The following is a 13,699-nucleotide window of genomic DNA, read 5'->3' on the forward strand; positions in this document are numbered from 1 at the left end:
CTTACAATGTCCTGTACAGCGCAACATGACCACCCAACACCTATACACAATGCACTGACCAATAAAGGAAAGCATACCAAAAGCCGCTTTCACTATCCTATCTACCTATGACTCTACTTTCAAGGAACTATGAACCTGCACTTCAAAGTCTCTTTGTTCGGCAACACTCCCTCGTACCTTATCATTAAGTGTATTATAAAATCTTTAACTTTTTCTGGTAAAAATACATGTGACAATATATTGCTATTCTGTTCTATGCTATTCAGTTCTAACATTATCATGAAGGAATGGTCATTGGAAGATGGTTGGGCCAAGGACACCACCCTAAGGAATTCCTGTAGAGAGTCCTTGAAACTGAGATGAGCAACCCTATAACAAATACAATCATCTTCCCCAGAGTCAGGTATGACTCCAACCAGTGGAAAGGTTTCCCCATGAATCCCAATGACTCCAGTTTTGCTAGGCTCTTTGACTACTTAAGTTCTCCTACTTAATCACACGCGGCCTTGATGTTGAGAGCAGGCACTCTCACCTCTCCTCTTGAGTTCAGCTTTTTTGTCATGTTTGAACCAAGGCTGTAATGAGATCAGGAGCTGAGTGGTCCTGGGGGATCTCAAACTGCGCACCAATCAGCAGGTTATTGATGAGCAAGTGCTGCTTGATAGCACTGTGATGACACTCTCTATTACTTTACTGATGATTGAGAGTAGACTGATGGGGTTGTAATTAGCTCAGTTGAATTTGTTCTATTGTTTTATGTACCTGGGGAATTTTCCACATTGGGTAGATGCTAGCTTTGTAGCTGAAACAGCTTGACTAGGGGTGCAATAAGTTAAATAATGTCTCCCCAATCAGCTGGAGGAATAGGGTTTTAGCTGATATAGTCCTCAGCTCGGCTGAGAACAATCTATCAAATAAGAATGTGTAAGATACTAAGCATACATTATCATCAACAAGAAGACAGAAAATATGTTTAAATGAGAAGATAATGCATCCAGTCAACCAGAGGCAATGGATAATGTTCCATTAAAAGCATGACTACTGACCACTGCCACTTACTAAATATCATGATGTTTCACTTCTTGTGGTAATCTTGATAAAGTCTGTGAAGCTTGCGAAAATGCCCTCGTAACTTTGCACTTTTGGAGCCACTCGGAGCTGGAAGTCCTTTATGGATTGGCTGCCCTAACTTAGACTGTAATTCTATTTGATCTAAATCTTACAATGAAGTTGAAGCAAATGCCAGATCTGATATATGAAACATGCAGCAGACTATTGTGTGAGATCATTTTAGATCTTGATCGCTGTGTACCCCTGTTGTGTCCATGTGTCTAAAAGTTGCTTCAATTTGCCAGCTGAGTGTTTCATGATTATCCTGGTGACCATATGTGCTATACTTTATTACCATTCCTGGTTACCTCACAGGGTCTTCATTCCTGGCTATCTCACAGGGTCCATGAGTCAGAGCTAAATATATTATGTTGCATCACCTTACAGGCATCCTTATACTGGTTTCTCCTTCAAATAATAAGATAATTTACTCACGAAGAATGTACAATGACTGCCCACTGGATTTGACTTTTGGATACTTTTGGATTATTTGATGGTTACAGTCACAGTTAGCCAACACATTTTTCTCTTATAATCTATGTTATAGGTCAAGCCATTCAGTATAGGGTCTCAGATAACCACATCAATTATACCTTGCACGTTGCAGAATGTAGTTGCATGTCAAAAATGAAATACCCACCCACATTGTGCTGGCTTAACGCAGGAATCTTTTGGCAAGGCATCTGTAGTAAACAAAGCATTTTTGAATTGCATGATGTGTCAGTGCACTGATGATTAATGAGCATCCTCAGTGCCAGCCTGGAATTTGCCAGAGGCATAAAAGTTTAGTGTTGTGAGCAGCTTGACGGCCTTTGTCAGAAATGTGGTTCTTAATAAGACCAGAAGAAATAGGAGTAGAAATGGACCATTCAGTCCTCAAGATTTTTCTCCATTACTGATCTGAATGTGGCCTTGACTCAAATTTCTTGTCTGCCTCCCTAAGCCCTTGACTTTTTCATAGATCCCAAGTCTGGCTAACTCATCTTTGAAATATCCCATGACCCACCTTCCAATGCTCACTGTTGAAAAGATTTCTGAGCAAGAATAATGAAATCTGAAAGAATGAATCCCTCCTCATCTCTGTCTTCAATAGAAGACCATTCATTCTGAATTTGTATCCCTTGATTTTATAATCCCCAAGGAGGAGAAAAAAACTCCCTCAACATCTACGTTGTGATTGATGTGGTCTGTAGATCTGACTTGTGGATATGGCATAACTCAGTTACTTTGTTGATGATCAGGTTCTGTAAAAACAAATCCCCTCAAATGTTTTTAGTTTGCTTTGTCTGGGTCTGTAGACCTGACTGGGTAAGAGCAATTTATCCTTAGTATAGACAGATTTAGCTCTCCTTCTCAGATCTGACAGAGCTGAAATATGCAGAGAATCAGCCACATTCTAAATGTTAAGTGTAATTTTAAGATATTTAGATTTAGAAAGTGTAGGTTAAAAAAATGCAGAAACAATTGCACAAAAAAAGGTAACCATTGCAATAGGATAGTGAAAACGTTAATACAGGGGGAAAAAAATCCAAAACACCTTTTAAACTTCCTTCACTTCAAGACTATGTGGAGCATTTTCTTTATTATATGGGGTAGCTCAGCACACAATGCAAAGCAGATTGAAGAATGAAAATTATCTATTTGATGTTAAAACCATAATTTCCAATTATCATGTTTTTGTTTTGGAGGGGTGAGGGCATGCTCAGTTAAATCATTAGGTAAAAACAATGACTGCAGATGCTGGAAACCAGATTTGGATTAGCGGTGCTGGAAGAGCACAGCAGTTCAGGCAGCATTCAAGGGGCAGTAAAATCAACGTTTCGGGCAAAAGCCCTTCATCAGGAATATAGGCGAGAGCCTGAAGTGTGGAGAGATAAGTGAAAGGAGGGTGGGGGTGGGGAGAAAGTAGCATAGAGTACAATAGGTGAGTGGGGGAGGGGATGAAGGTGATAGGTTGGAGGGGAGGGTGGACTGGATAGATGGAAAAGAAGATAGGCAGGTAGGACAAGTCATGATTACAGTGCTGAGCTGGAAGTTTGGAACTGGGGTGAGATGGGGGAAGGAGAAATGAGGAAACTGTTGAAGTCCACATTGATGCCCTGGGGTTGAAGTGTTCTGAGGCGGAAGATGAGGCGTTTAAATCATTTACCATCTACAATGCCAAAAAACTCAACCCATTATGTGTCAGTTAGACAATTAACAGCTCACAGGCCTTGACACTAGGATCTCAGATCAGGAATGTACTTGGGCATTTGCTTAATTGGCTGCTTTTACATTGTTCAAAGGTTGACAGAAATTCCATGTGAATCACATAACCAAGTTCATGCTTTTTATTTTGACAAATGTCTGATTGGTAGAAGCTTTGGCCTGAGGAAGTTCATGGCAAGAGTAAAATGTACGTTGTTTATTTCCATGTAATGGACTCTGAATGAAGAGCAATGAATCCATCAAGGTCAAAGACATGGCAAAATTCCACATAAAATTACTTAATAGACTATTGACTCTGTGTAGACATGTTGATTATTGATCCTTGTACAGTAAAATTCTGCAACTTGGCAAATTTACAGAACACAACCTAACAGTTAGAGTTGAATTTTAACTGTTTAGGTGAATGGATTTTCAGGGAGTTAAAATCAGGACCTCATTTTAAACAAGAATCTCCATCTTACTGAATAGGGAAAGTTAGTTTTTATCAAATTTTATTTCCATTTTGAGTATAAACAGCTTCTCAATGCAAAGCGTCAAAGGAATTATTCTTGAATTATAGCTTTTAAAATCATTTTTAAATCATATTACCTTGTTATTGTTGTTCTAAAATCAAGATTCAAAATAGCAATCTTTGTTGCTTTTCCATCACTGGTGATAAAATCCCATGATTATATTTCCCCTCAGAAAGTAGCTTCTTTCTTGATTTTAAAATTTTAAAATTCTCATCCTTACTTTCAAATTCCTCTACTCCCTTTTTTTTGTAATTTCCTCCAATCTTACAGCTCTCTGTAATCTACACTCCTCTAATTCTGAGTTCTTGGTGTGTTCCCATTGCTTCACTATGAAAACTATAGTCTGTGTGTGGCCTAGGCCATAATTTTTGGAAAATCCTGTCTATTATTATTGTTGTTGATACGTCACAGAAACTAGGGCAGTATTGTTGTTGTTCAATACCAAGATTTTTTTTCTCTCTACTGTTGCTGAAACCAGTGATGGACTTAGTGATCATCACTACTTCCGTCTTTTCTCTTAACAAAGATCTGATGCCACAAGGCATTGTCTCTGCCAGAGGTAGTTGCCCAGTAACCTTCCACCTTGTTTAGAAACTCAAGTACACCAGTCAAAGGTTGGTGAATCTGTAAAACTCAATGCCACAGAAGGCTGTGAAGGCAAGTCATTGAGGATATTTAAAGTAGAGATAAATAGGTTTTTGATTAATAAAGGGACCAAAAGTTATGAGGAGAATGGGATTGAGAAATATGAAGGGCTCTTGCCCAAAATGTTGATTCTCCTGCTCTTCGGATGCTGCCTGAGCTGCTGTGCTTTTCCAACACTCCACTCTCAATTGAGAAATATATCAGCCATGATTGAATGCTGGAGCAGGCTCACGAGGGTGCATTGCCTAATTCTGCTTCTATATCTTATATAAATATATCTGCAGAAACTTAAATGAAGTTTCTTTTACAATCTCTGGTTAACAAGGGAGATAATTTCAGATAATAAGGTATGTACTAGAGACTGACCATTTCACAACCTCAGTCACATGGATAGCATGAATTGATACCAAAGGTGACCTCCACACTAAATTCCTCTGTCTCCATTTCATGTGCAACATTTGCCAACGCACACAACTTAAAGTAATGAACGAGATGACTGACATTTGTTCACCAGGATATATGTTTCTTGATTAGATTCCTGTTGAAAAAGCAGCAGTAAGTGAAGAGGCTCGACAATTCTTCTTTATCAAAGGTTTCCTGAAAATCCAGTTATGATTGATTAGAACACAAAGCCTCTGGACCTATAGATTTGACATGGGGCATGAAGTGCAAAGGCTCTCAACACATCAATGCTCAGACAATTATTGCAGAATCATTCAGGCTAATGCCACCTCCTGGGCAGTAGTGACAATTCTTTGAAGGCAACCTAAATCTTATGCATTTAGTTCATTTTAAGGAAAAGACAGATTTGAAGGATAGCTCCTAGGCAACCAATGCTTGCTCTTACCACCATTGCTGATATGCTTAGAAAAGTCAATGGAGAGATGGTGAGTGCAGATATAATGAGGTAGTCGAATGAACTATTGACATCCTGTAGGGTGTCAATTTTGGATGCTGCCAAAATATCTGGGTCGGACATGGACACAACAGCGCTTTCAAGATTGCCTTTTACACAATTTTGCCATTGAAAGAGGTCTAATCTTCGAAGAATATGGAGGAGAAGCTTGGGTTTTGAGTGGGAGCAGCAGCTGAGTAAAAGTGAACCCGGGAGATTACAGCTAAGGTAAGACAGTTTGTTTTAAAATTACTTACCTGTAGCAGGCAGCGGTGTTTTTTTTCTCTCTCTCTCTGCACAGAAAGAGCGGGAGCAGCAGAGGAAGTGACGGCGAGCAGAGGGGCAGCCGGGAAGGAAAGCATAGAACATAGAACATAGAAGGATACAGCGCAGTACAGGCCCTTCGGCCCTCGATGTTGCGCCGACCAAATCCTACCTAACCTATACTAGCCCAATAACTTCCAAATGCCTATCCAATGCCCGCTTAAATGACCATAAAGAAGGAGAGTTCACCACTGATACGGGCAGGGCATTCCATGAACTCACAACCCGCTGTGTGAAGAATCTACCCCTAACATCTGTCCTATACCTACCACCCCTTAATTTAAAGCTATGTCCCCTAGTAACACCTGACTCCATTAGCGGTAAAAGGTTCTTAGTATCTACCTTATCTAAACCCCTAATCATCTTATACACTTCTATCAGATCTCCCCTAAACCTTCTCTTCTCCAATGAGAACAGCCCCAAGTGCCTCAGCCTTTCCTCATAAGATTTTCCTACCATTCCAGGCAACATCCTGGTAAACCTCCTCTGCACTCGTTCTAAAGCTTCCACATCTTTCCTATAGTATGGCGACCAAAACTGCACACAATACTCCAGATGAGGCCTCACCAGAGTCTTATACAACTGCAACATGACCTCAGGACTCCGGAACTCAATTCCTCTGCCAATAAAGCCCAGTACACCATATGCCTTCCTCACAGCACTATTTACCTGGGTGGCAACTTTCAGAGATCTGTGTACATGGACACCAAGATCCCTCTGCTCATCCACACTACCAAGTAGCCTACCATTAGCCCAGTAATCCATCATCTTGTTATTCCTACCAAAGTGAACGACTTCGCACTTAGCTACATTGAATTCCATTTGCCACATTTCCGCCCAGCTCTGCAACTTATCTATATCCCGCTGTAACCTACCACTTCCTTCCTCACTATCCACAACTCCACCGACTTTTGTGTCATCCGCAAACTTGCTTACCCAGCTTTCAAGTCCTTCCTCTAGATCATTTATAAAGATAACAAAAAGCAATGGTCCCAAAACAGATCCTTGTGGTACACCGCTAGTAACTGCGCTCCAAGATGAACATAATCCATCAACTACTACCCTCTGTCTCCTTCCAGCCAGCCAATTCCTAATCCAAACCTCTAATGTATCCTCAATGCCATACCTCCGTAGTTTGAGCATTAGCCTACCATGGGGAACCTTATCGAACGCCTTACTAAAATCCATATACACAACATCTACTGCTTTACCCTCATCCACTTCCTTAGTCACCTTCTCAAAGAACTCAATAAGGTTTGTGAGGCACGACCTGCCCTTCACAAAACCATGCTGGCTATCCCTGATCACGTTATTCCTACCCAGATGTTCATAAATCTTATCCCTTACCATTCTCTCTAAGACTTTGCCCACCACTGAAGTCAGACTCACTGGCCTATAGTTACTAGGGCTATCCCTACTCCCTTTCTTGAACAATGGGACCACATTCGCTATCCTCCAGTCCTCTGGTACTATTCCCGTTGACAATGACGACATAAAAATCCAGGCCAATGGCTCTGCTATCTCCTCCCTAGCTTCCCATAGGATCCTGGGGTAAATGCCATCAGGCCCAGGAGACTTATCTATATTCATCCTTTCCAATATTCCCAAAACCTCTTCCCTGCATATTTCCAGGGCATCCATTCTAATTATTTGTGATTCCATATTCACATCAGCAACAGTGTCCTGTTCCTGAGTGAATACTGATGAAAAGTACTGATTTAATGTCTCTCCAATCTCCTCCGCCTCCACACACAACTTCCCACTACTATCCTTGACTGGACCGATACCTACCCTAGTCATCCTTTTATTCTTGACATACCTATAGAAAGCCTTTGGGTTTTCCCTAATCCTACCAGCTAAAGACTTTTCATGTCCCCTTCTCGCTTCTCTTAGCTCCCTCTTTAGCTCCTTCCTGGCTACCTTATAACTCTCAATCGCCCCTACTGAACCTTCACGCCTCATCTTTACATATGCCGCCTTCTTCCCTTTCACAAGGGACTCCAATTCCTTACTAAACCACGGCTGCCTCACAAGGCCCTTTACACCATGCCTGACTGGTACATACCTATCGAGGACACGCAGTAGCTGCTCCTTGAACAATCCCCACATCTCATTAGTGTTCTTCTCTTGAAGCCTGTTTTTCCAATCCACACATCCTAAGTCATGCCTCACTGCATCATAATTTCCCTGCCCCCAGCTATAACTCTTGCCCTGCGGCGCACGATTATCCCTCTCCATCACTAAAGTAAAAGTCACCGAGTTGTGGTCACTGTCCCCGAAGTGCTCACCTACCTCCAAGTCTAACACCTGGCCTGGTTCATTACCTAGAACCAAATCCAATATAGCCTCCCCTCTTGTTGGCCTGTCGACATATTGTGTCAGGAAACCCTCCTGCACACATGGTACAAACACCGACCCATCTAATGAACTCGAGCTATAGCTCTCCCAGTCAATATCTGGGAAGTTAAAGTCCCCCATAACAACCACCCTGCTACCTTCACTCTTTTCCTGAATCATCCTCGCAATATTATCCTCTACTTCTCTAGGACTATTAGGAGGCCTGTAGAAAACACCTAACAGGGTGACCTCACCTTTCCTATTTCTAACCTCAGCCCAAACTACCTCAGATGGCAAGTCCTCTTCCATCGTCCATTCCACTGCTGTGATACTATCTTTGACAAGTAATGCCACGCCTCCCCCTTTTTTACCCCCATGTCTGATCCTACTAAAACATTTGAACCCTGGAACGTGCAACAGCCATTCTTGTCCCTGTTCTACCCACGTCTCTGTAATGGCCACAACATCGAAGTCCCAGGTACCAACCCACGCTGCAAGTTCACCTACCTTATTCCTTATACTTCTGGCATTGAAGTATACACACTTCAATCCACCCTTCTGGTTACAGGCACCCTCCTTAGAGATCACTGCATTATTCCTAACCTCCCTACACTCAAGGTCCTGTACCCTAAAGCTACAGTCCTGGTTCCCATGCCCCCGCGGAGTTAGTTTAAACCCTCCCAAAGAGCACTAGCAAACCTCCCCCCAAGGATACTGGTGCCCCTCAGGTTCAGGTGTAGCCCATCCTTTTTATAGAGGTCCCACCTTCCCCAGAAAGGACCCCAGTTGTCCAGAAACCAGAATCCCTCCCTCCTGCACCATCCCTGTAGCCACGCATTTAACTGCTCTCTCTCCCTATTCCTCGACTCTCTATCACGTGGCACAGGTAACAAACCAGAGACTACAACTCTGTTTGTTCTAACTCTGAGCTTCCAACCTAGCTCCCTGAAAGCCTGTCTGACATCCTCACCCTTCTTCCTACCTATATCGTTGGTGGCAACGTGGACCACGATCTGGGGCTGCTCCCCCTCCCCCTTAAGGACCCGGAAAACACGATCAGCGACATCACGTACCCTTGCACCTGGGAGGCAACATACCAAACGTGAGTCCCTGTCGCCCCCACAAAACCATCTGTCTGTACCCCTCACTATCGAGTCCCCAAGAACTATTGCTCTACCTTTCTCCACCCTACCCTTCTGAGCAACGGGGCCAGGCTCCGTGCCAGACACCTGAACCTCGTTGCTTGCCCCTGGTAAGTCATCCCCCCCACAAGTATCCAAAACGGTATACTTGTTCTTGAGGGGAATGACCGCAGGGGGTCCCTGCACTGGCTTCCTTCTCCCACTCCCCCTCACTGTCACCCATCTATCTTGAACTTTCGGAGTAACTACTTGCCTAAAGCTCCGATCTATGACCTCCTCTGCCTCCCGAATGATCCGCAGTTCATCCAACTCCAGCTCCAGTTCCCTAACACGGGTTTGGAGGAGCTGGAGATGGGTGCACTTCTTGCAAGTGTACTCAGCAGGGACGCTAATGGCTTCCCTCACCTCATACATGTTGCAAGAGGAACATTGCCCTCTCTGCACTGCCATCCCTCTAAAAGTAAGCTTTCCTTAAAAAAAACAACAAAACCAACTAAATCTAAAGAAACAAACAAGGAAAATGCAGCACTTTCCCGCTAGTCACAATTGGTCTTATTATTAGGTTAGAGGAGGTGGAAGGGTGGGAGTGAGTATACAACTCAGGAAGGCAGCTAAACCCGAGATTCTACACCTGTAGTATCTCCCACCCACCCTCCTCCTCTAACCTTCTTAACTACTCTGGGTTTTTTTTAAAGGTAAGGATTTTTTATATCTTTCCTAGTGACTAGTTAAAAATTTACTTTTTTTTTGTGTGTGTATATATATTATTCCTTTTTTAGGGAAAAACTATAGCAGAGAGGTATCAGAAAGTATTCTAACTCAAACTTGTACAAAGTAACTAAGTAATTAACTAACTAAGCAGAGATGGCTGGGCAGGTGATGTGCTGTAGCTGTATCATGTGGGAGCTGGCTGATCCCATTGTGAACGGCAGTGACACATCTGCAGCAAGTGTTGGTTGCTGGAAGAACTCCGGATCAGAGTTGATGATCTGGAATCTGAGCTTCAAACACTGCGGCACATCCGGGAGGGGGAGAGATACCTGGACGCTTTGTTTCAGGAGGCAGTCACACCTGGGAGATTAAGTAATTCACATTCAGCTAGTGATCAGGCACAACAGAGTGCGACTGTAAGTGAGGCAGGTAGGGGGAACCTGAGTTCAGGAGTGGAGAAGCCTCAGCCCTTGACCTTGTCCAACAGGTACGAGATTCTTGCTCCCTGTTCGGATGAGGAAAAGGGCTCTGGACAGGATGCACCAACTGATCAAGGCACCATGGTGCAGAAGGCCATTCAAGAGGGGGGAGCTAATAGACAAGTAGTGGTTATAGGGGATTCTATAATTAGGGGGACAGATAGTATCCTTTGCAAGCCGGATCGGGAGTCTCGCATGGTGTGTTGCCTGCCCGGTGCCAGGGTGCGGGACATCTCCGACCGGCTTGAAAGGATATTGGAGCGGGAGGGGGAGGATCCAGTTGTTGTGGTCCACGTTGGTACTAACAACATAGGCAAGACTAGGGTGGAGGACCTGTTTGGGGATTACAAAGCACTAGGCAGGAAATTGAAGCACAGGTCCTCAAGGGTCATAATCTCCAGATTACTGCCCGAGCCACGTGCCAATTGGCATAGAGACAAGAAAATTAGGCAAGTAAACACATGGCTAAGGGATTGGTGTGGGAAAGAGGGATTCCACTTCATAGGGCATTGGCATCAGTTTTGGAACAGGGGGGATCTGTACCGTTGGGACAGTCTCCACCTGAACCGATCAGGTACCAATGTTCTAGCGAAGAGGATAAATAGGGTGGTCAGTAGGACTTTAAACTTCTGAGTTGGGGGAAGGGAAAGTGAAAGCGACAGGGAGTATGGCGTTAAATGGAAAGATAAGCAGCAGGATAGCATGTGTCCAGGCGGATTTAAAATTGAGGCAGACTGAGAATGCAGAAAAAAGCAAGGATAACTTAGGACATCATATGACTTCCAACATCTCTAATGATAAGGAAGTTAGCATTAAGTCACTTTACCTGAATGCTCGTAGCATTCATAACAAAGCCGATGAACTAATGGCACAGATAATAGTGAATGATTATGGTGTGGTAGGCATCACAGAGACTTGGTTACAGGGGGGTCAGGACTGGCAGTTAAACCTCCATGGTTTTTCAACTTATCGAAAAGACAGAGAGGTGGGCAGAGGGGGTGGGGTTGCCTCGTTAGTTAAGAACAAAATTAAATCAATGGTATTGAATGACATAGCGTCGGATGATGTGGAGTCTGTGTGGGTGGAATTGAGGAACCAAATGGGCAAAAAAACCATAATTGGAGTTGTGTATAGACCTCCTAACAGTAGTTAGGACCAGGGACGCAACATGTACCGGGAAATAGAGAAGGCATGTCAGAAAGGCAAAGTCACATTGATCATGGGAGACTTCAATATGCAGGTGGACTGGGTAAATAATGTTGCTAGTGGATCCAAAGAAAGGGAATTCATGGAATGCTTACAGGATGGCTTTTTGGAATGGCTTGTCATGGAGCCCACAAGGGAGCAGGCTATTCTGGACCTAGTGCTTTGCAATGAACCAGACTCTATAAAAGATCTTAAAGTAAGGGAACCCTTAGGAAGTAGCGATCATAATACGGTAGAGTTCGGTTTGGAGTTTGAAAGAGAGAAGGCAAAATCGGATGTAATGGTGTTACAGTTAAATAAAGGTAATTATGAGGGCATGAGAGAGGAACTGACAAAAATAGACTGGAAGCAGAGGCTAACCAGGAAGACAGTAGAGCAAAAATGGCAGGGGTTTGTTGGTATAATTGAGGACACTGTACAGAGGTTCATCCCCAAGAAAAGAAAGATTATCCGGGGAGGGATTAGACAACCATGGCTGACAAAGGAAGTCAGGAAATGTATTAAAGAAAAAGAGAGATCCTATAAAGTGGCCAAGAACAGTGGGAAATCAGAAGATTGGGAAGGATACAAAAACAAACAGAGGATAACGAAGAGTGTAATAAGAAATGAGAAGGTGGCTGAGGAAATAGCAGAGGCATTGGTTGAGATCTTTCAAGAGTCACTGGAGTCAGGAAAGGTCCCAGATGATTGGAAGATGGCTGTTGTAACCCCCTTGTTCAAGAAAGGATCAAGACAAAAGTTGGAAAATTATAAGCCAATCAGCTTAACCTCGGTTGTTGGTAAAATTCTAGAATCCATCATTAAGGATGAGGTTTCTAAATTCTTGGAAGAGCAGAGTCTGATTAGAACAAGTCAACATGGTTTTAGTAAGGGCAGGTCATGCCTGACAAACCTGTTGGAATTTTTTGAAGAGGTAACAAGTAGGTTAGACCAGGGAAACCCAGTGGATGTGGTCTATCTAGACTTTCAAAAGGCCTTTGATAAGGTGCCACACGGGAGGCTGCTGAGCAAGGTAAGGGCCCATGGTGTTCGAGGTGAGCTGCTGGGATGGATTGAGGATTGGCTGCTTAACAGAAGGCAGAGAGTTGGGGTAAAAGGTTCTTTTTCAGAATGGCAGCCGATGATGAGCGGTGTCCCGCAGGGTTCAGTGTTGGGGCCACAGCTATTCGCATTATATATTAATGATTTGGATGAAGGGACTGGGGGCATTCTAGCGAAGTCTGCCGATGATACGAAGTTAGGTGGACAGGCAGGTAGTACTGAGGAAGTGGGGAGGCTACAGAAGGATCTAGACAGGTTGGGAGAGTGGTCCAGGAAATGGCTGATGAAATTTAACGTGAGCAAGTGCGAGGTCTTGCACTTTGGAAAAAAGAATAAAAGCATAGACTACTTTCTAAATGGTGAGAAAATTAGTAAAGCCAAAGTACAAAGGGATCTGGGAGTGCTAGTCGAGGATTCTCTAAAGGTAAACATGCAGGTTGAGTCCGTGATTAAGAAAGCGAATGCAATGTTGTCTCTTATCTCAAGAGGGTTGGAATATAAAAACAGAGATGTGCTATTGAGACTTTATAAAGCTCTGGTTAGGCCCCATTTGGAGTACTGTGTCCAGTTTTTGTCCCCACACCTCAGGAAGGACATACTGGCACTGGAACGTGTCCAGCGGAGATTCACACGGATGATCCCTGGAATGGCAGGTCTAACATATGAGGAACGACTGAGGATCCTGGGATTGTATTCATTGGAGTTTAGAAGATTGAGGGGAGACTTAATAGAGACGTACAAGATAATACATGGCTTGGAAAAGGTGGACGCTAGGAAATTGTTTCCGTTAGGCGAGGAGACTAGGACCCGTGGACACAGCCTTAGAATTAGAGGGGGTCAATTCAGAACAGAAATGCGGAGACATTTCTTCAGCCAGAGAGTGGTGGGCCTGTGGAATTCATTGCCACAGAGTGCAGTGGAGGCCGGGACGCTAAGTGTCTTCAAGGCCGAGATTGATAGAGTCTTGTTGTCTCGAGGAATTAAGGGCTACGGGGAGAACGCTGGTAAGTGGAGTTGAAATGCCCATCAGCCATGATTGAATGGCGGAGTGGACTCAATGGGCCGAATGGCCTTACTTCCACTCCTATG

Source organism: Hemiscyllium ocellatum, chromosome 2, assembly GCF_020745735.1.
Source record: "Hemiscyllium ocellatum isolate sHemOce1 chromosome 2, sHemOce1.pat.X.cur, whole genome shotgun sequence".
Lineage (NCBI taxonomy): Eukaryota > Metazoa > Chordata > Chondrichthyes > Orectolobiformes > Hemiscylliidae > Hemiscyllium > Hemiscyllium ocellatum.